Raw genomic sequence first — 24473 nt, forward strand, 5'->3', positions numbered from 1 at the left:
GAGAGAGCGAGAAAGGAAGGACGCGGCGAGTTCTTTCCTCCTCACTTGGCCTATAATGGAAACCGGCACGTGAACACGAACTTTATAGAGCCCACGTGTGCTCTATTGGGCAAGGCAGCAGCAGCAGCAGCAGCCATGGTCAGTAAAGACTGAGAACGTTTGCACTGAAAGTTTCGTTTGAAAACGTGTACAGTCGGCCTGAAGAATATCCTGGGAACCTATAGAAGAACGGCTTTACGATGGAAGCATCCATAACGCATGCGACAACGCGTGTGCCTGTTCACTGTAGATTGCATTGCTATACACACGGCTCTAGCCTTCCGCGTTGGATCAATATATATATATATATATATATATATATATATATATATATATATACAGTTTGTTTCAGCGAACACTTTCAAAATTTATTTAAGGTTGCCTGTGGCAGATAGCCCGATTCCAGTTAATGAGCTGGTCTACTCCAAGAGGCGGACATCACTTGCAAAAAAATGAAATGCATAATCGACTAATTAACAAAAATTCACTAATTAAGTTTTAAATAATTACCTGATGGCCCATATTGCAATTTACAATTTGTAGCCATGGAGTTCGCGAGGCTGATTCACTAAGAATTAATTCTCAGGATGACACCAGTTTCGAGATATTAATTCCCAAACTTTGCGGAGAAATGCATTGGCGTTCCAGTTAATTTTGTGCTTCAATGCATAAAACGACGTTTTGTTAAGGAACTAACTGGAACGCCAATGCATTTCTCCGCAAAGTTCGGAAATTAATATCTCGAAACTGGTGTCATACCGAGAATTCGTTCCAAGTGGATCCGCCTTGCGAACTACACGGCTACAATTTGTAAATTGCAATGTGGGCCATCAGGCAATTAGTTAAAAACTTAATTAGTGAATTTCTGTTAATTATTTGATTATGCATTTCAATTTCTTGTGCAAGTAATGTCCGCCTCTTCGAGTAGACCAGCTCATCAACTAGAATTGGGCTATCTGCCACAGGCAACTTTTAAGAATTTTTGAAAGTGTTCGCTGAAACACCCTGTATATATATATATATATATATATATATATATATATATATATATATATATATATATATATATATATATATAAAGAAGTGCAGGTGCACGTACGGGCAAGGTCCTGCCTAATTTATTGAGCACCGGATCCGAAGAACTACTTCCTTCATATATATATATATATGCGTGAGAACAAAGAATGCGCTACGACAACGGGCAAAGAAAAAGCGTGCGAAGGCAGTCGATTTCGTTGAGATGGCGCAAGGATATATGCTTTGCTGAAGCAACAGTATATGTGACTTAGATTATTGCAGCGAGAAAGGATAAGCGCAAGAAGTACTGAGATATTTGAAAAATGTACTGATATAACAAAGCGTATAATCCTTGAGAAACGGAATTACCTTCTTCAAATTTCACGCAAACGACCACATTTGTCCTATATATATATATATATATATATATATATATATGTATGTATATATACGGGGTGATCGTGTCGTGTCTTTTAAGTTTTCCGGTATTTTTAAAGATAACGTAATTTTAGTCATTGAACTGGATTACTCAGAGAGGCGTACATTAGTCGCACGTGAAATGGGAACACATATTCAACTAATTCACAGAATTCACTAATTGTCTTCTTCGTTAATTACATTATGGCACATGCTGCAATTTATGAATTGTTGCCGGCGAGTTTGCAAGGTGTATCCACTCGGAATGAATTTTCAGAATGACACCACTTTCGAGATATGAGCCATCAAACTCGCCGTAAGGATGCCGTGTTATTCCACCTACTTGTTTAACAAAACGCTCTTTTATACATCGAAGCACAAAAGTAACTGGAACGCCCGTGTATTTTATTTCACAGTTTGGGAAATAATATCTGGAAACTGCATGGTGTCATCCTGGAGATTCATTCCAAGGTCATTCGTCTTGCAAACTCACTTGCTACCACTAGTAAATTGCAATATGTGCCGTAAAGTGATTAATTAAGAAGTTAATTAGTGAATCTTGGTTCATTAGTTGAATATGTGTTTCAATAGAACAATTAAGGACAAGAATTATGCTACCTGTCACAGGCGATTTTTTATTTTTTTTAATTACGGGAAACTTTGAAATTATCACCTCGTGTGTATATACTCCACCAGAAGTCGACAGAAAAACTATAAAGAATAAAGGAAATATTAAGTTTAAGAAATCATTCGGATTCACTTTGAACATTGTATAACAATAGCCTCAGCGCTTTCCTTTATTATGACGCACGTGATCAAGATTCGCTGCAGCTGGCTCTGTGATATTACAAGATTGGCTAACAACGCTCTCGATATTATATGCGTAGAATTATATCGCATGGGCTTTATCCTCGTTCTCAGTTCTTTTATTGATGTTTTATTCAATTACCCAAAGCTCAGATAATTTTTGTATATACCTATACCGAATGGCCTAATTGAACGTTCATATGCAGCCTGTATGTCCATTCAAGTACACTTGTACAGCACATACTGCAATTCTGCATACTGTGATTGTTCACAATCTATACCTTCACAAGCGATGCATTATTTCAAGGCACCGCTTCAACTGAAAATATTTTTAAATAACCTTAAGTGGAGCGTTAGCGCTTCTTTTTGTTTTTGAACGAAGGCGCTTGAAACGAAAGCTTAAAGCAATATAATTCAGTGGTGAGTTAGCGCTGAATGCGAAGAAATTCAGTTACCATATATATATATATATATATATATATATATATATATATATATATATATATATATACACCACGCGACTGGCTCTCCATACTTCGTGCAAGTACACATTTATCCATGCACTCTGACACTATATATAGTTGCTAATGCTCAAGCATTAATAAATCGATCACCTTTGTGACACAATATATGCGCATATGAGTCGTCAGTCGGTATCATCGTACTAGAGGCTTGGCATGCATGTGACGTACTCTGAGATCGTTCTCTTGAGGCTACATTTGTTTACCGTTCAAAAAACAACACGTTATAAGAGAAAAATGAACTTTGCTTCCCGTAAACAACCCATGTCCCCTCCGAACAATTCTCAAGTTCTAACGATGTCAGCAGGTGCGAAAATCAAAAGCAAGTGTTCGTATTCCGTTTTCTTAAGCGCTATCTGTATAAAGTTAACCTTTCTTCCTCCAAGGAAACGAGAGCTGTTTCGAAATAGTACAGTCTATATACCAATATAGACAAATTTATAGTTTCTCTCTATAAATGACCCTTGAAAACGCTTGAGCACTCAATAAGTACTGATTACATATGAATATGTGCGTTGCAAAAGGGCGTACGTAACCGGTGTTCAAGGAAAATCGCAGCACACATCTCAGTTCCGCTGATATTTACGCATGGTACAACGTGTTTTCTATAGAAAACACGCAGTACCTGACTGTGTGACGAAGCATACGTGAAACGTAGTGAATCGGGACAGAATTCCACAGCCGCGTTCGTGCCTTGATGGACACAGAAAATCAATACCAAACATACAAAGAAAGTCAACACGCGTATGCACGCTTAGACAATAACGATGTCACAGAACATAGCCGACATCTCTCTGGTCAAGTTTTCCAATCTTTCCGCTGTGTGAACAAAGAGACCGTACGCTCGGTCAACTCATCGACCGTGTCCATCTCTTGAACATTGCAGCTTTTTTTGCGCCGCCCGCAACATGTGTATACTAAGCACCGAAGCGCGCGCAGTATCGGCAGGGCGCACGTTCGAGTCTTGAGTGTTTTACATATACAAAAGTAAACACGCAAAGAGGCTCCAAGGAAAACACCGTCACACTCGTTCGTGGGGACAACAGAGACCCGACAAACATATAAACATTGTAACGCAGCACTTGATCAAAGGAGCGGAGAGCAAGAAATTGCACGCTTCGAAATAAAAACAGTAGAGACGCATCATCCGGAACAGGCTGTAGCGAATGCAGCACTCGACTTGCTCGTCTTCACAGCGTTCTGTAGTCAAGCTCCGCCAAACAAAAGACCGAGTAAGAGAGAGAGAGGGAGATCGAGAAATGACGTTTCTCCTTCGCACGGTTCGCTAATACTCCTTTTTCCCCCCTTTTGTTTCGTTACTTAAGGCTTGCTTCGCCGTTCTCGATTTGCCTCTACAGCGTTGTGTTTTTCTTTCTCACTTCGTAAAGCCTCGTGTTTTTCTGTTTTCCGTCTGCAGGCCGTCTCCATTTATTTCCTTCTGCATTTCTCTTCCGCTTCTTCAGGCGAGTCTCAGTTTTTCGCGGCTGTTTTTGATCCGCGTCGACGATAATGAGAGAATGCCCGTCGAGCGCGAATAAATTGCCACACCGCCGCCCGCCCACCGGCAGCCTCAAAACGACCAAGGACTATAAACGCACGGCCGGCAGCAGCCGCCGAAAACTCTTCTCTGCTTCTTATACAAGCCGCTTCGCTGTGCTTCTCTTTCCGTTCCCGTTTCCCTGGGCATACATGCGCAAACACACACACACGCATGCAGAGAGACGGCAGCATTCGCTAAAAGAAAGCCAAACAGAAAAAAAAGAAAAGAAAGAAACGAAACAAAGTGAAAAGAAAACCGGCAGAAAGTCGTCGCGCGAGAACTTTCAGCAGCGCAGCGTTTATGTTTGTGTCTGGCATAGTGGCGAAAGAGGGGGGGAGAAGATGCCACGCCCGCGGGGCGTGACGTTAAAGCGGGGGCGGGTTTGAACGCGCCAATGGCGAAGCGCGTTAAGATAGCAGCGCCGCGCAGCGGCACCGACGCGAAACGCGTCTTGACGCGAGAAAGACGCTCCCCCGCAGCGCCCGAGCGCCGCTGCGCGATCTCCCGCTTTCCCCGTGCGCCAGCCGTACGCACGTCGTCTGCTCTCTTCGCCGCTATCGCCGTCTGCGACTCTCGACGCCAGCCCAAAGACAAGCCAAGCCAAGCGGCGGGCGGGCGGGAGCCGCCGGAGCTGACAAGCATCAGCGACGGTGCTATCGGCGCTTGCTGCGCGGAGCCCCGTGTTTCGTTGCTACTGCGGTCGTGACCTGTGTTCTCTCGCCAGCAGTGCTGATTAGAAACAGACCTGATAAACACGATACCCCCCACACCCACCTACTCCTGTGCTTAAAAAGAAAAAAAAGAAACAAGACACACGTAAACGTTGAGGAGGGAGAAAAGAGACGCGAATAGAGAGGGCACCATTCGGAGCTGCTTCTCTGGCTGCATTTGCCCTGTCTCGTGGTGTTAATGACCGTAGGCTGAGTCAACCTCTGTTCCCACGGCCAAGTCGCGTGAGCGCCTTGGATCTCTCCTCCTGGGTCAAGGTCAGTGGAGACACAATCTCTCTGCCTGCGTGCATGGTTGAGCGTCGCGGGTTACGCGTGGAGGTGGAAGAGGTTTCTGTTTATCTAGAATTCCGACTCCGATATCAAAGGAGGAGGGCTGTACCATGCGTATAGGGTTACTTTCGCCTGCCTGTGGGCGAATTCGCGAACATATATGAACATGCGTGTTCACTTGGCTGATAGTTCAGCTCTTTAGCTGCTGTTCTCGCATTTAAAAAAATAAATAAGAAAGAAAAGTGCTCTTTTATAACGCACACTGCGTGTGCGTTTGTCAAGCGTTTGCAGTAATAGAATGTTTTCTTTGAAGCTTGCAGGACGTCTTATATAAATAACACCATTTGGTCGTTCACAATCTTAAGAGCTATATACTTACGTCGATATGCAGGTGTCATTGCTTGATATTTTTGCCGCCGATTACAACATTACGTGTACGTTTCTGATAACGCACCACGTGATACGACGCTGGTCTTTGCGCAAGTCTGTGTACTTCTCAGCATACGTTATATTTCTAGGAAGTACAAGTGTTTATGGGGACGTGAAGCAAGATCTGAACAAAGCGATAGAACAACTGTATGATATTGCTCATTTTTCGAATTAATTTGTCAGGTTTGAAAACTTTGTTTTGCCACAAGTTTACAAGTTCACCAACCTCATGTGTCTTTGCTAAAAACTTCCAGAAACTTCCCATACAGCAATATGGTCAACGCTGGTCTCCCAAAACAGAGGGATAAGCGGCTTAAAACAGAACGCACTGGTTGTATTGCTTCTCGCCTGGGTTACGTTGTATTGCACTGTTACATCTCACAAGTATATACGTAAATATAGTTTAGAGCTTTTTTTTTATGTTTGGTTCATGCCGTATAACATATGTGCGATTTACGTACATAGCGACAAAGGACATGACAAACTCAAGTATACCACTGCACGGAGAACATCACGAGAAAAACACGTCAACGTATGTGTAAACACTTTGTCAAACAAAGCCAGCATAATGCGTAAATTTCTTTCCCGGGATTCAAATTCCATTCTTATCATCCATCACATCACAACCGGGCGATCGTCGTGATAATGTATAGGCGAAGAGGTGCTTGCACCACAGACGAAGGACCAAATTAAAAGGAATTTTATAGAATCGCTATATTATCTTAGTCTACTTCTGAGTGACTGACGCCCGGCAAAAAACGACGTAACGATACAATATACGCTCCAATATAGTGCATGCAAGGTTTTTCCTAGATCTCGGCCGTTTCTCCATATACTCTTAAAAACGTTTGCACCCTCTAATGACAATAATCATCATCTTTCTCGAAAACTATTTGCTCGCTACTTTCCTGTCGAGAATGCTATGTCACGCTGATAACGCGCATGACCTTCACTCTAAAAACAGTTGCACCCTTTGGGGCGTATTTTTGCCACAGAACAATAATCGTCATCTGACTTTCGTCGCTTGTCTTTCTTTAACGCTGTGCGCCGCGCACTTGTCGGTCACGAACGACAAGAGCGTTATCAGCGTGACACAGCGTTCTCAACAGGAAAGTAGCAAGTGCAGAGTTTTCAAGATAGGAAACGCAAGCAAGACAGACGACGATTATTGTTGTGTGGCAAAAATGCACCCCAAAGGGTGCAACTGTTGTTAGAGTGTTCGTGACCTGGAAGTACCGGACGAGCAGCGTTAGAGAAAGGAAATCTGGGCAAGATAGATGACGATTATGGTTGTGGGACAAAATTTCATTTCACTTATTTCACTTCATTTATTTATTTTCTGAAATTTCCCAAGAACAGCTTTACGCCTTAGTATTGGTGCACTTGTGTTACACAAAGAACAGAAAAAAGAAACACAAAATCTGAAAGAACAGTGGTACAAAAATGCAAGACAAAATTTTAAATAATCAAAGATAAATTTAAATAATCAAGATAATGAGCAAATAGTAGAGCTGAAAACATCAAGATAAGCCCCAAAGCGTGAAAACTATTAAAGTGTGTGGTGCTAATACGCCCTGCAGGCCGTCGTGAAGCATAAAAAAGGATGCTTGGCACGTAAACAGCGATACGAAATTCAATGGCTTTTCTCAAATCTACCTATTTAACACTATAGTAGAAACTCAACCAAACTTCGATAGAATGTTAACAAGTATTTTGGTAAGGGACGAATGCATGCGCGGACCCAAGGGATGCAAAATTGAATGGCTCTTCTAAACACTTCTTATTAAACGCCCTTGTAGAAACTCAACAAAAATTATATATAAGGTCAACAAGGATATTATCAAGGGCCATCTACAGGTGCAGACCGAAGCAATGCAAATTTCAATGACTTTTCTAGATAACTAGTTATTTAAAGCTGTAGTAGAAACTTAACAAAATTGTATGTAATGTCGACAATCGCTTGAGCAAGGATCGTATGCAGGCACGGCCGTGAGATGCAAAATTTATTGGCTTTTCAATACTTCTATAGAATATGCAGCAATAAAGAAATTCAACAGTACTTCTATAGAATGTCAACAAGTATTTTTTGTAAGATGCATGTTGCGCGGACGGAGCGATGCGTTTGGTGTCATCGCGATCGCCATCTCGTCACCATCCGGCGCAAATGTATCTGCTTTAATTTAGCCGCGATGTCGTCACTGTGGAATTGAAGTCCGGGGCATACGGTTTGCAAGAGACATCTCTATTCCAAATCGCCTTGTATAAGTCACTATAAATACTCATGGTGTCTCCTTCCCTGATAACAATTCAATTAGACATTTGTGGAATGTCCATGGGTGTATTCCTACGAGGCTTAATAATATTGTCCATAGACTAGCGACGTCAGGAACATCAAATTTTTTTGTCTACTAACGTCACAACAGCCTTTCCGCAAATATATATCTAACGAAATTTTATGGAGAGCCAAAGAAATATAATCTTTAATGGCTTTCGTATCGTGTAGTTTTTACATAGCAAAAAGACAACTATATTAAAATGCCTACTGGGTCTACAAAAAAAAAAATGATAGATTGTCGAATTTCTTTTTTATAAGGGTATAGACCTGTAACTTTTGCACATTTGAACGCTGTGCTTTCTTGCTCGTCAATTTGAATAAACCTGTCATATTACATCGTGAGAATGCAGTCGGTTGTCAATTTTTTTTTCTAACTGAGCTTAGGTTCTTCATACACGACCAGACGTACTTACATGCTCCTACAAACAGTTCTACTATAGAACGTTTTCTTTTGTGAATACAGGTCTAGAATTCATTTTCTTGAAATTGTTACTGCAGACAGGAGCTGGACAGAACGCCAGATATAAGCCCAGGCAACACTTGTTTTGATTCCGACGTGCGAAATGCAGATTACAAAAATCAAATGTACACATTCGGCAGAGTCCTGGCCGGTTGGGAACAACTGAATTTAATATAGAAGAAACCCCAACCAAAATTTATTTTTAAAGCCTTCAAAGTCGAAATTTGATTTTAAAAAGGCAATTGACCGGAACGTCTACGAAACGTTGACAAAACCGTGAAAATTCGTAAAAGAAAGCGAAAATGAGAACTGTAGCTGTATCCGCCCTTACAAAAAAATGCGAGAGAAAAACAGTTTCTGTTGAAATGTATATGAATGAATATACGTGCATAATTTTTACAACGGCGTTTATACGCGCCAAGTGTCGCATATCCTGCGTCTGATGCGTGACAAATAATATCTAGTTGACGTTCGATAGGAAACTTGTCGCAAACTGTGTGGGTACAAACGTACGCAAGCAAACGAAGGTATCTCGTGTTGTCTGAGTATATACAGGGTGTTTGAGAAAACGCTTTCGTTTTTTTTTTATATAATAGGGAAATTAGACGAATAGGCAATTTCCATAGGATTGTTTTTAACAGCTATTGAAATGACTCCAGGTTATATAATTAGACACGTAAATATAAAAATGATACGAATTAGCTTTTTTTAACCGATAGAGTCAGACGGTCCATCCTAATGCGAGAATTGAAAGCCCGGCGTCCTAAGCGTTAATGGTCAGTTCCGTACTTGCAAAACGCTGAAGATGGTAATTTCTGCGAAGTAATGAATTCTGATCAAAATGTCGAGACTGAAACTTCAAAGATCACGACTGCTACGCCCTCTATAGTAGACGCCCATGAGTGGCGTGATGGTTTCACCGTCCCGCGAGAACAATATATAGGGTATTCAAGAAACTACGATTCCCTTTGCTTCCATCCAGTGTTGCTAAGTTACCGAGAAAGTCACTAAGCTTCATGAGATTTCAGTCACCTGTTAACTACAACTTTGCTCTTTCTTTTTTGAGCCTTAGCGACTTTCTGGACCCGCCGTGGTTGCTCAGTGGCTATGGTGTTGGGCTGCTGTGCACAAGGTCGCGGGATCGATTCCCGGCCACGGCGGCTGCATTTCGATGAGGGCGAAATGCGAAAACACCCGTGTACTTAGATTTAGGTGCACGTTAAAGAACCTCTGGTGGTCCAAATTTCCGGAGTCCCCCACTATACGGCGTGCCTCATAATCAGATCGTGGTTTTAGCACGTAAAACCCCATAATTAAATTTTTTTATTTTAAAGCGACTTTCTGGTGACTGTTTATAGTGACTTAAATAGCCAGTACAATACCCTAGTAAAATTCCTCAAGAGGTTTTGGTTATATGCGCCTCCGTATGTCACTGCTTCCAAAGACATATACCGAATGGAGTATTATTGAGCCGTCTGGGTCCATCAATGCTTATTTTCTAGGGAATACACAAACCTGATATCAGACAGACTGGTAGAAAAATCGGTAATTATTCTCCTTCATTCCCATTCCGACAGTTGACTCGCCATCACAAGAAGTAATTTATAGCTGTAGTACAATATATTAATAAGGAATACGTTTAGGAAGAATTAAAACGTAAAGGCAAATTGATGAACAAGTCATCAGAATCTTCACTTAAAAAGGTTTCGCTAAAATGGAGCGTTTTGGGCCACCATCCAAGCGAGTTCGTCCAAAAAAGAGTTAACAACACTGCTCGTATCACTGACCAGAAATTCGTTACTCCACCGAAATTATCAACGTCAGTTTATTGTGAGTATGATAGAGGTTGTGGACTCTGCTAACAAAAGGCTTCAAGTTAGTCCATCTCATTAAGACGATCTGCTCTAAAAGCCTTAATAACGTTCTTTAACGAAAGCTATATTCTATTTATGTATTAATGAGCATGCCCTTCTGTTTGCGTCCTCGAAATTTATTTTGCATCATTCGATTGGCTTGATTGATTTACTTATGTTTGATTGCAGAAACTGCAGAACGGACCGTTTTGTTGGATATTAAATTTAGCTTTCTAGATTGACTGTTTAAGCACGTTTGCGAAATGTGCGTTATTGTCGGAGCTTTTTTAATATAACCTCGTGTTATCACCTTTTGGTCACTGAACAATTGTTTGTGGAGAAGCCGGCGACACAATATTTGCCAACATTTCATATATCCAAATAAGTCGCTGGAATTACGATTGATTCTCTGATCCTGCCGATTGAAATATGCTCCAATTATTATAATGACCTGTGCAAATACTATACCGTATATCGACCAACTTTAAAAGGCGCGTCCACTGCAAAGGCGATACGGGGGAAATCGCTCACTGCTTTGCTTTTAAGGGCTTCAGAACGCATTTTCTGGAACATCCGGTATGCGCAAGTCAACACTTGTATGTCATAGGTCGCCACACGCCATGTAGGCAAAATGAAACTATCCCATATGTGGAGTAGCATAATGGCAGTGTGTCATGGACAACGAAAATAAATTTAGAAAGCTTGCCGCCGAGTCTATCAGTATATCTTCTAAACAGATTCCTATATCCTAAATGCAGAGAAACTAGAGTGTTCATTCAATAGCATTCGACATAAGTTTGTGCATGTATACAGACTTCTAAAGTAAGAGTTCAATTCTAGGTCTAATATAAGCTGCACAGGGCCGTCGAATTGTTCGTGTCATTGCATCGTATAGACGATTGATTGTGGAACTTAGCGTCCGGAACATGTACGTTGAGTTGCAGGTTCACATTAGAGTTTGTAAACAAACCTGTTCATGAAATGCTTCCTTGCTCACAGCTGTGTTAAGAAGAGAAAACTAAAACTTGCCTAAGCATGGCTTCTTGTTCACTGCGGGCTTTGGTGTCAGGAATGATACGCCAACTGTTTTAAAGACATTGTGTTCCTCCGTATTCTTATTTTGCACGTCGTTTACATCATTTTGAAATGTCGAGCACCAGTGCTTGCTTTGCATCTTCTCTCGCGAACGACTCTCCATATGACGTCGTCGAATTTGTCCCGCTGTGGGTGAGTGAGCGACGCTGCCTTGTTACACTGCAGAAGCGTTTGGGCGACTGAATTTTGGTCTTTCGCAGTCTCACCAGCACTCTTACAGGATATGTGTAAAGCTACAGCCGTGAAACTCTCTTGCACTTTCTTTTTATTTCCTTAAAACGCTAGGTAGCCTTGGCGCAATTCTTTTCTGCGACATTATTTGTTGCTGTATTCGTCCGCAAGAAATGGCAAATTTGTATACCTTCCATGCAAGACTTCGGAAGCTATATGTTTATGCTCGTATCTTCACTAATGTTCGTCTTCTTTATTCACGCGAAGAGGTAAAGAAATGTTCCCCTTGCTGAACATTGTTGGCTATTCGCCTGTTCCTTATCGCTTGAGATAATTGAATGTATTAAGTATCAAATTTATTGAAGATGTAACTCATAACATCCTAAAAGAAAGGAAGGCAGGGATATATTTTTTTACGCGCGCATACGAGATATATACTTTGTGTTTCCGCTAGTCCGTGAAGCCCGTTGTGCATCATATGTGCCTCCGAGATGGGTGCATTCGGAAAAAGTGTACACCAGGATCTCGGAGGCCATCGCCATCATTTGCTGAGCGCACGATAAATAGTGCCACATTACCGCGGCACTATACGAACGCGGCGGTTTCACCAAGACGCGTGTGGCATCCGCACCTTGTTAGCGCAAGTTCGTCAACGTGAAGCTGGCGTTGCGATTGGCGAGTAACAGCACGTACAAGTCGGCGTCACCGTGTGCAAATTAGACCTGAACTTGCTATCAAAAGTCCTCTCAGTCGAAGTTCTCTTTTTCAATGGGCGCTCATTTTGTAGCCAACCGAAAGAACGGGATTCATTCTGCTCTAAGCAGGCCGAAGCAAGTGGCTTAACAGCACCTATCCGTTGCAACAAAGGGCTTACAAGCATACTCGATTCTGCACGAGCAGCCCTGATTATGTTCACACTTGAACTCCCTTTTCTCTCCGCGTATACAGGGGACGAGCGTTCAATTAGGCCAGTCTAGTCTGCAGAATGTTTCCTGTTCAATCATTCAAAGTTCACCCCTACTTCGATAAAAAAACATATGAAAATAAAGATAAATAAGAGAGAAATGAACGCCATGAGCCGGCGCTAATGACGACTGTACCCAGTATCAGTAAAAGCCGGTCCCCCTATATATGTGAAACCAACTTACTCCGTTCGTTTCGAAATGGACGTTCCCAAATGACACCGCGAGAAGACGTCGATTACACCGCGAGTCTCCCCCCGAGTAATGAAGGAAGCGCGCTCCGACGATACACACGACAAAAGAAGGCGAGACCGTTTCCGTGAAGAAGTTCATTTGCCTTGATGACACTTAGGCGAGCGAACACTCGTTCGCGCGGCCGTTGAAGACAGAAACAAGAAAAAGTGAAAAGGAAAGGGGAAACGACGCATGCTCGACGACAAGGAGGTGCCCGGATGGACGAGATAGTGGGCAAAAGATTCAATTTGGCGAGCCGACGATCGAATTCATTACCGGCAAGGAGAATGCGCGGAGTTGTTTAAGAAAGAATGAAGGTCCTTCGTATGGCTATATAGGCTCGTCATTTTAGTCCGATGACCGTATAGCGCTGCGGGCACTAACGAGGGCTTTTCAGACCTTTTCCGAGGCGTGATAACACTTGTCTGTATTTAGGGCGGTAACACCAACTCCTCCTTTCTTGAGACAAACGGAACAAGGTCATTGCGTTTCCCTCTTTTCGAAAAAAGTAAAGAAACATCGTTATATTGCGTTTCGTAGCCTCATCACAGAAAACCAATTGAAAGAACTGCATGGCCTATGCAAAGACGACATACTCGTGTTTTTCACAGGTCCTGCGCCGACTATAGGTTATGCATTATTTGTATAGGCATGCAATTTCATGCGAAGTTCTTTGTATGTGTATAGGGTGTATGTAGTGTGTTTGTTTGACTCTAGGAGATTGTGAAAGCTTTTAGGGGCGAAGCACCTTAGGGCCTAGCCTTGTCCCCCCCCCTCGTCGTCGTCGTCTGTAGCTCTGGTTTGCATGGAGTCCCTTAGGAGCACTGCGGTGCACAAGGGCTACATAGGCGCTCGTTCCCGACGCGTGCTCTCTTTCTCTCTTCAGCCATGGATGATAACGCTCGCTTCTGATAACGGCGAGCCCGCTATAGATGGAAAGGCTAGAGTGTCGGTTCAACTGCAAGCGGAGTCGAGGGCTCGCAAAGCTGCTGCAGCACGGCGACGCAGACAACAAGCGGACCCGGAGTCTAGGGCGCGGGAAGCTGCAGCAAAACGGCAACGCCGGCAAGCGGACCCAGAGCTGAGGGCTCGCAGAGCTGCAGCAGTATGGCAACGCCGGCATGCGGACCCGGAGCTGAGGGCTCGCAAAGCTGCAGCAGTATTGCAACGCCGGCAAGCGGACCCGGAGCTGAGGGCTCGCGAAGCTCGCGCTTGAACCGAGCATCGGCGCCACCAACCTCAGGTATATAGAGAACGCTTCCGGCGTTTTGCCGCCGCTTCCCGTGCTCTCGCCGCCTCTGGGTCCGCTTGGCGGCGTCGCCGTGCTGCTGCACTGATCACAAGGCAGTCTTAATGAAGGGAAAACGAAGTCGGCACCTCAATACCATATACGACCAATAAAACAACGTTGCATATACTGTACATATGTGTTGTCACTCATTTGCATGTTCGAGTGGACAATGTGCGGGGGATTCACGGTTACCCGAATGATCCCCCGGTGCTTTGCCCACTCATCATCATTCACTTCGTGGATATGCGGTGTTTTTATTATTTCATTTTTTGCTATTTGTATTTTTACATCTAGTTTTTGTGTGTGAGTGTTTAGCAATAATTTTAAATAAGCGGGCTCTTCAGTAGCCAAACTTCCTCATATTGTAGCAGTTAATGAACAACAACATACTCAATGCAGATTATTATACATAAAATGGAAATTGATTGTGCCTCTGTGTAATAGTGTTGATTGTGCCTCTGTGTAATAGTGAGTGGTATATCACAGTTGTTGAGGATGATTATGATGGCGATAACAGTGCTGCTGATGGTGATAGTGGAAATCTTGCTTCAGAACATGCGTTAACGCCATATGGCCGCTATACGGTGTGTGTTTATAAGCGTTCCTTGGCACCAGGTATGAGAAGGTGTTTGGTCGTTGAACAGCCTCCCTTATGCGTTCACCGCGAACCCTTTAAACACACGAAGAGTCTTCATGGCACATGCATGTTTTCTGTGACCTATAACGACAGAGCTAGAACTGTTATGCCCGCTGTTTCGCTGTATGTATGATATACTGGTCAGCAGCAAGCGAGCGCCCGAAGCGGCCACAAACCGTCCCAAGATGTCTTGAACGTTCTTGAATTGTCTATGCGTACATTCTCTATAGCTTTACCTGAATATCAATTATTGTTACTTGCACAAGCAAAAACACACGTTTCCCGCAGACCTTGACTGCCGCTGCGTTATTTCTCAGGAGACGACGTGGAACGGCAGGCAAAATAGAAAAGTGACACATGGTTTCTACGCTATTTACTTTTAGCACCGAACGCACTTTCACAGCAAGTTGAAATAAACAAAATTACCGCTTGCCTATACCACGTGTCATCATTCGATTCACTGGTTTCCCGCTCACGTAGGGTCGGTCGAGGGTGCTCCCCCGAACCTCAATGAGCCTGCTCACGAGGCTGCGCGCGACCTCACCGGCCGCGCTTCCTCTGTAAGGAGAGCCGACACCCCTCCCCCTTACGGCCACAGGGATGCTCCCGCTACTCACAACGAGGTGACAAAATTTTTCTACATGTCCAGAAGGGTCTTTCCACCCCCTCATCCCAAATTGAATAGGGCGCAAGCTGTTTCGCTTAGACTTTTACAGACCGGCACATATCCGTGTCTGGCCGTTCTGCACGGAGTTTACCCTGACGTATATCGCGACGACGCCTGCCCATCCTGTGGGCAGACCTCCACTCTAGCACACATGCTCTGGGAGTGCGGGTCGAGATACCCCAAGTACAGAAAGGATGAGTGGGACTCGCTTCTGCGTAGCCCCGCTCTAGACAAGCAAATCCTGGCTGTCCGGCGTGCCCGCGACCGGGCCGGTGGGCTAGACCTGCCGGTCCCGACGTGGGACTAGCCGGGTGCGCGACGAGTTCGCGTCCTCGCCGGACCTGTAATAAAAGTTATTTCACTCACTCACTCACTCAGTATACCACGTGTCAGTATATATATATATATATATATATATATATATATATATATATATATATATAGCTAAAGCTGCACTAAATTCGCTCTTGGTGTGCTCAACGGCAGTGGGACGCTTTTATCAAGTCACAATCACACTGCACGAAGCAAACGCTCTTATATACAGTCGCTTCGAATCAGACCGAACGCGACCTCGGAAGCACCGCTTCCGGTTTCCTTTGCACGCCGCTTGCGGAAACGCTTCCGGCGTTTCCATGCCAAGTACACCCCCTCCCCGTCCTCCTTCGCGCCGAAGTCGCGCGACAGCCGGCGTTTGCACAGGATATCGCACCGCCACGCCACGCGCGAGCATTCGTCTCCAAAAAGGCAAGCGCCTTAGGTTTGGCACCTGTCATGATGTCGAGCACTCGCTCGTTGCGGCTATTCACTAAAACAAGTCACATCGAAACAAATCGAAACGACGAGAAAAATGTGATTGTTGGCCTCATCTGAAATAGCTGTGGAGTTTGTCGGAGAACACAAACTTTCCCGCGTTCTCCGAGCACCTCCAATTGCGCGCTGCGTAACTTGGACACATTGGCACGGCTATATATACGTGCGCCAACCAGCCTCTACTGCGAGCGAAGCAGCTCTTCTGTGCAGATTACGGATGGGAATGGCGTTTATAAACGCTTATTTTTTCCCCTTATTGGAATGGGTAACGCTCCCACGTACGACTGTTGTAGATGCGAGGAAACCGTTGAACACCTATCGTGCACCATGTTTTCGGTAATACGCCCAACGTCTTCGTCTCCAGACCGGCTGTACTTCTGAAAATTTTCTGAGTCTAAAATGCAGTGGCACCGTGGTCGCATCCGTCGCTAGCAGGAAAAGTTATTCGCGCAGTAGCGCAGTTCTTGAAGTGCGCCGGCCAGAGAGGCCGTTTGCAGTCTTCTTTTGCATCTTGGTGCGTGTGCGCTGAGGTCACTCCTCCTTTTCTTCTTGCTATTCCCCCTTTCCCTTACCACCAGTATGGCGCAGCAAACTACCACCCGCATTTTCCTGTCGTAGCTTTCTTCTTTCTCTCTCTCTCTCGTTCGCTCTGGTATATATATATATATATGTATAGCAAATGTGCTCCCTCAGAATAGGAGTGCTGTAGTTATAGTACCGTGGAATCATAGGGAACGATGTATCCGAAAGCAGCTACGCTGGTTCCCATGTAGTACATTAAACGGGATCAATGCTGGCTTAACGTGGCCCAATGAAAGGTAAACGTGGTGCGACACTGGGTCACCAACACTGGGCCACCATTGGCCCTGATTTCCTTTTTTTGTGCTGCTAGAGTGGCACAATATTGTACCCCTGAGATCAAACATAATTCCTCGAAAACTTCCTCGTATGGCTCAGACTCTCCTTTTCCAAAATTACGAAAAAGTATTTAAAAACGCCTTAGGGATGATAGCGTTCCTGCAGATGGGTTTTGCTAAACTGAATAAGTGGAGCGTAGTTGGTTGCTGCAGTAACTTTCAGAGTGCTTTGATTAAGCGTAATTTCACAGTATATCGCTACCATCGCTATTGTTCGCGTCTAAGCTTTCCGGCATTACAGTAGATATTTGCATTACATATGTGCTTGCTACAACTCTATCACCGTAGACTATGAACACCATTGTAATGCAAAAGGACACGTATGAGTTGCCTCCGCCAAATGCTGGATCGGATCAGTACGTAATTTCGCGGAGCATCAGGCGCGAAGCGTAATGTCAGAAAAGGCCATCGGCAGATTAGCGCATCAAGCTGGCGCGATAGTAGCGCTAAAATCTGATGCGTAATCTTAAAATAAGTCCTCATACTCACAGAGCGCCTGCGCTAAAATAACTCTGCGGCAAAGTGATGATTAGCAATCGATACAAACATTGATTTTGGAAATTGAACCATCAGATGCTGAACTCGATGATAGGGTAGCCCCCATATTAAGAAGAAAAAATATATTCAAATGAAAAAATGACAATGCCACCTTAAGTACACGTGAAAATTGTCATCACAATGTTTTTGCTATTTTGTTGCTTATCCATGATAACGTGGGAATATGACGACATGTATGGGAAACACAAAAGCACCATTCGAAACTAAATATCGCTAATTACTAAAAAAATAATGGTGCTCACAGTACGAATGGGGCTATTTGTGTGTTGGTACAAGTTTTCTGCTCTACATGCGAATAAATTTTTACTTTGGAACGCAAGATATTGTACTTTATGCATTGACTGAATGAGCTACCTAATTGCTGAAGCGTCACTGAGAACGTTGTTGGGCATACTGCGAAACGGCCCAAATAAAGTGCTTCTGGCGAGATTTGTTAAGCTCATGACATAAAAGTGCAAAAAATGTATACGAACTGAAAAAAAAGAAAGAAAAGGAGCAACGACAGAAGCGGTATTTCAATTAAAGGTTCATTGGAAACCTAGAAGGAAATGCATACATAACGGAACACGCCAGAACGAAACTATAAAGGAAAGAAAACATCCAGACCAATTAAAAAGGATACGATACCTCATATGCAATAAAAAATTAAGCAATTCAACGATAGAATTTTTTCGTCCCTTCTTTTCTCGAGCGTGTCCAATTTTTGCGCAGCTATACGTCATGAACTATTCCATCTAGCTCATTTCTCAATTTTTGTTTATTCCTTTCTTCAAAGCCTCTAAATAGTTTGAAGTCTCAGTGAACTATGGTCATCGGGAGGCATTTTCATCGCTTTAGGAGTTCGGCGATGATCTTTGCAAATAATCGCGCCAACATGTTGATGCGAGCACGCTGACCCCAATAAAACAAAAGCGTGGTGTTAGCGTCAAGAGCACCAGGTTCAGCGACGTTGTAACCAGAATAACGTGTCAGCCATAAACGTGCTGCCGAGATTTTGCAATAATTTTCAACGCACAACTTTTCGTCTATAATGACGCAAAAACGGGCTTCTCCTCACAAACGCTCTTATTGCGGAGAAGCCAGCCTTGGCGACGCTTCCAGAATAAATGTGTTCGCGTGCGCACGTGGATTGATAGTTTATTTAATGCAAGACACAAGCAGTCTTTGTCAAAAGCTTCGACGCCACTGCGCTACTCACCGAAGCTGTTGTCGGACACGTGCAGCCGGCCGCAAAAGTTTTCGGAACAGCCAGGTTTGGAAAACGTTCCTTCAGGACGTCGCCACTCGTCTAGGAAAGTAGGCTAGAAGTGGGATGTTAGTAAGGAAAAGTATTCACTGAACTTTTTGATTCGAAGATGGAAACATTGACTACAGGAAAATTTCAACCTTTTCTGTTTTCTCACGTTCCGTGCGTCAGAACATTTGAATTTGTGGATATGTATACTGGGACTTCCGCAGAGTATTCTTTGTTTCTAAGAACAAGGATTGGGCCCTCACAAAGGCTGTTTCCACACTTGAGCCACACCTGAGCCACACCTGAGCCACACCTGAGCTTGGCAGCGTTAGGCGTGCTACGGTAACCCTGCAGCAGGGCCTGTTGCTGCTTCCGATCGTAAGCTGGATGGTTGGTTTGTCCCAAGTGATATGGCGCAACCCACTACAGGGAATGGGCCATGAAACGGGAAAAGCGGTGCTCCGTTCGAGTTTCTAAAGCGAAGCTTTCCTTAGGAAACCTCCGGGGATTTGAGTATACTCCCCCTTTAAGAATACTCCCTTCCCCCCCCCCCCCCCCAGCTCCTTTACACTACCGTCCCCCATCAGTCTCACACGGCAATAAACACCTTGTGCAATACGCAGATACGCAACCATACTGTCTACTGATTACCTTCAGGGACCTTAGTTTCAGTGTACGTTGATTGGTTAAGCCCAGCAAAGCGGGCTGCGACGATTGGGACAACGAAACGCCCACCAGCTTATTTTAACAATCTTAGAGCACGCTGTCAGAAAGTCCGTCGCTCCAGCGAACCAGGTCCTTCAAAAGTGAAAGTATAGCGTAAAGTTATCGATGAGAATTGCAATCTCCGTTAACAGCACACCATCGCGTGGCCCTGGTGTGAGCCCTGAGCCGCATTCCTTAATATCTCTGATAGCGCCGATCGCTAACAATAGATAGTGTACAAGGCTGGCGCAACTAAGTCATTGTCATTAGCCGAGAACTGCGTGTCCCGCCTCATGAACGCATTAAAGCGAGGGTGGGCTTCCTGGCAACGCAGATGTGTTTGCGGTGAAGACACTCTCGGCGGCATCAGTAGTAGAATAAGAAGGTTGTGACGATACCGATCTCACTGCTTCTTTCAAAAGCGGGTAAGCGCGAACGGTACTTTTAGGGAATATATTGTGTTCGTATAACATGCGCGCAGCGTTTAGTAAAAACAGAACGCTAATAACAAGCACTGTTTCGCGACAATACATGGGTGAATGCCGCGACAGAAAGTTCAGGGACACGTGCTGTATAAGTTGTAGTAGATTACGAAAAAGTAACATGCAACATGCGCTGCCGCTATTATTTGCTGTACTTGAAGGAAACTTCACTAACTGCCTCGCTGTCAACCGAAGTGAATGATAGGAGAGGCGCCTGTCATGGCTGTGCTGTCGTTGATGTGATCGTCTCTCTCTCTTCTGAGCTATTTTCGGCATTAATGTCGAAAGTAAAACTACCAGATAATAAGCAAGGAGACAGAGAAAATTTACGACGCCTAAAGGAAGAATAAATTGAGGAAAAAAAACATATAAAAATATTTTTTCGACACGTTTTTCCTGTCAGAAAACCCTAAAGGAAGAACAAATTGAGGAAAAAAAACAAATAAAATATTTTTCGACACGTTTTCCCTGTCAGAAAACGACCCCAATGAATGACTGCATGTCGTAGCCCTCGAAATTGGAACGCTTCATCGCCACTTCAGTACCTTGGTACGCACTTGGATACGTTACTTTCTCGTTCTTTTCAAAAATTATCTCAGAAGCGATCGCGTCAAGACACTCATCTCCGATATAAAGTCAGATACGTGCGTAACACGGTGGAAGTTACTTAGGCGCACTGTTGCCGCCTGCAGCTTTGTGAAAGATCGTCATGGGTTTGGTTGTAGACCGTTGTGTTGTGACAGTCGACGAAAGAACACCCGTGAAATGCGTTTCGAATACCACGAGTTGACACATGAAACCCAGATTGCGGCATCAGCGTGTCATCCTACTACGCGATGTCAAACCATCATCTCTTTATTTACGCTAATAAAAGCTGTTTTTGCGACAAGGAGGCGGTTAACTTGTCCACTTGCAAGAAGATGCTACGTTCAGCATCTAACCAGGATATTAAAGAAATAAAACGCTTGATTTCTCACGTTCATCACATGCAGGTCGGCAAGAATAACCGACTTCAAAAGCAATTATGTTCCTAAACGGTCTTCCGGTCTCAGAAGAGTAGTCAGAGACCACTGTGCACAGCTTTGGGTCCTTGAACCTACAATTTAATCATAATCCATGTGGAGGTACAGCTTAGCAATTTGACAGCCTACGTCCATCGAAGCCTCGCGTGCATATCCGCGTTTACATGAGTGCTACAGAAGCGTATCGCATTTCGACAGAAGCGTATCGCATATACTACGCGACAGGATTTACATGTGGCTCATCCATAGGATGCGAAACAAGCCGGAACCTGTTTCCGTCCGGCGAGTGCGTTTTGCGGGTGAGTAGAGGAGAGCGAAGTTTTTCACTCTCCCTCGATGCGACGCACCATGGCCTCAGAGATCTCGGAGGCCATAGATGCGCTATATCGTTTACATGCACCACCGTGAGGCAATCTTTCCCATCTATAAACCTCTGCTATAGCGCATCGATCCGATTCGCCTTCTTATCGTGCTTTACCGCCGTTTACACGGACGCTGCCCGCTGGAAATGCTATGCGATGTGCCACTGTAGCATTCACGTATAACCCCCTGTGATTCGAGCCCAGCTATGCGATATAATCGCTCTTCAAGGTGGTTTTTATTGTCTACTGTTATGTTATGAGCTTGAAGAACAATTTTTTAACATTTATGTACCACGGTTAGATGCCAAAAGCTGCGTCTCCATGTGCGTGAAAAAAATAACGATCTCCATCATCCCCTCGTGTTTGCTATATGGAAAAAACTGCATTTCATTGCTTAAACGAAGAGATGAAGATGGAACTACGATTAATACATTGCCATGTTGCTGCCGCGTCCGGTATTTTCACGCAATATCAGTGATTTCGAAGCATACCTCAAGGTTGCTTTCGGCCGTCTGGGACGATAACAGAGGTCTAGATCAATTGATCGTCAAATTTCTCGAAAGCGGATGACAATTATATGAGTAAACCACTTCTTTACCGTTACACATGCACCGTACTTCATACACACGATGAATATATTGCGTAATCACGTAATCACTTCCAAGTGAATTTTGAATATATATATATATATATATATATATATATATATATATATATATATATATATATATATACAGGGTGTTTCAGCGAACACTTTCAAAAATTCTTAAAGGTTGCCTGTGGCAGATAGCAAAATTCTAGTTGATGAGCTGGTCTACTCGAAGAGGCGGACATCACTTGCACAAAAAATTGAAATACATAATCAAATAATTAACAGAAATTCGCTAATTAAGTTTTCAACTAATTGCCTGATGGCCCATATTGCAATTTACAAATTGTAGCTGTGGAGTTCGCAAGGCGGATCCACTTGGAACGAATTCTCGGGATGACACCAGTTTCGAGATATTAATTCCAGAACTTTGCGGAGAAATGCATTGGCGTTCCAGTTAGGTTCCTAACAAAACGTCACTTCATGCATTGAAGCTCAAAATTAACTGGAACGCCAATGCATTTCTCCGCAAAGCTTGGGAATTAATATCTCGAAACTGGTGTCATCCTGAGAATTATTTCAAAGTGGATCAGCCTCGCGAACTCCATGGCTACAATTTGTAGATTGCAATATGGGCCATCAGGTAATTATTTTAAAACCTAATTAGTGAATTTTTGTTAATTAGTCGATAATGCATTTCAATTTTTTGTGCAAGTGATGTCCGCCTCTTCGAGTAGACCAGCTCATTAACTAGAATTGGGCTATCTGCCACAGGCAACCTTAAATAAATTTTGAAAGTATTTGCTGAAACACCCTGTATATATATATTTAAGGCAATGTGCAATGTATTGTACAAGGAGTCTTAGGAGGATAAACGCGGCTTGCGATCTCTGAGCGCGGGGCAATGAGTCATGGCAATACACCCAACAGCCCCAAAACACGCCTCGCCACGGAAGCTCGCGCTCGCCATCGTTAGCGCGCCGATGACGGGTTCGTTAACCGTGACTCGGCCGCTAGAAAGCCCCGCCCTTCCCCGACGCCGCTTCCACCAAGGGCGCGATAAGCGAAAGCCATCGCGGCGAGAAGCTCACAGCGTGTGTGCGCGCCGCGCCGGCCGTTGCCACCCACATGCACGCGTTCAAGCGCGCGGCGGCGTTTATGCAGAGAGAAACGTGCGCGATAGTCATCGCCTGCCTGCCTGCTTGAGCAGCCGGCACCGCGCTGCTGCTGCCCTCCTCGTGTGGTTCGACGGCGCTTCGACAGTGCTTGTCCGAAACGCCCCGTCCGCGTGGGGAGGTTTCTTTTTTTTTTGTTGTTGTTATTATTATTATTCTCGTTTATCTTTTTAAATAAATGTTTGTTATAGAGTCTCGAAGCTCCAGAGTATACGTTTTTGAAGGACGCCCGAGGGAGAAAGAGCGCGGATTAATTTTCGACCACGCGGAGTTCTTTATATCGCATCTAAATCTAGGTATAGGTGACCGCAAAAGCTTTCAGAGCGCGCAATTTTCAAAATAGAAAGTTAAATTTCAAAAGAACTTCTTGGGAAAGTTGGTGCTTAGATTTCCTGGGTATTGTCACGTAGTAGTCAGGGTGAAGAAAACAATCGCAGAACTGTGTATGACGAAACTGATTCTTTATTTGGCGAACCTCTGCCACAAAAGCAAGCTACACTCGAAGCACAACGATAGCGGCGAACACAGTCGGCGATCGTCGAAATTTGATCAGTGGCGAAACGCGTTGGCATTTATACATGACTCATCGAATCTTCCGGAAAGTACTAGACAATTCGCGTCGCTCATACAATCAGAATACGTAAGCGTCGGTGACAACAGACAACGGATAGAAGCATCGATAACGTTCGAGAAACGTCCGTTTGTGGCTAAGGTGGCTAAGTTTAGCGGGGGGCTGTTGGTGCTGCATTACCATGGTTTCACAGCGCAACAAAAAAGGACGAACGGAACGGACACTCACGGCGCTGACACACGCGACACAGTGAGCGTCCATTCTCGTTTGTTTGCGTCTATTACGCTGGAAACATTTGGAAGGTAGCTACTCACCTGAAGATGGAAAATGTCCTCCGAGACAGAATACATTCCCTGACTGCAAGCACACACACACACACACACACACACACACACACACACACACACACACACACACACACACACACACACACACACACACACACACACACACACACACACACACACACACACACACACACACACACACACACACTCCCGCCATGCCGCGATCATGACACTCCGATTGCAACCAACCGGTGAGAAACCGATAAATCTGGAAGATGTCTATCT

General features: G+C 44.1%; 1 protein-coding gene across 1 annotated transcript in view; it reads left to right on the forward strand.

Moving 5' to 3' along the window:
* The first annotated feature begins 5171 nt into the window (after positions 1-5171).
* Positions 5172-24473, forward strand: part of LOC119461254 (transcription factor GATA-3-like) — a 283079-nt gene continuing 263777 nt past the window's right edge. Inside the window, 1 exon segment of the mRNA XM_049672150.1 lies at positions 5172-5327. The gene's annotated coding sequence lies outside the window, so the exon portion shown is untranslated.

Source organism: Dermacentor silvarum, chromosome 8 (genome assembly GCF_013339745.2).
Source record: "Dermacentor silvarum isolate Dsil-2018 chromosome 8, BIME_Dsil_1.4, whole genome shotgun sequence".
Classification (NCBI taxonomy): Eukaryota; Metazoa; Arthropoda; class Arachnida; order Ixodida; family Ixodidae; genus Dermacentor; species Dermacentor silvarum.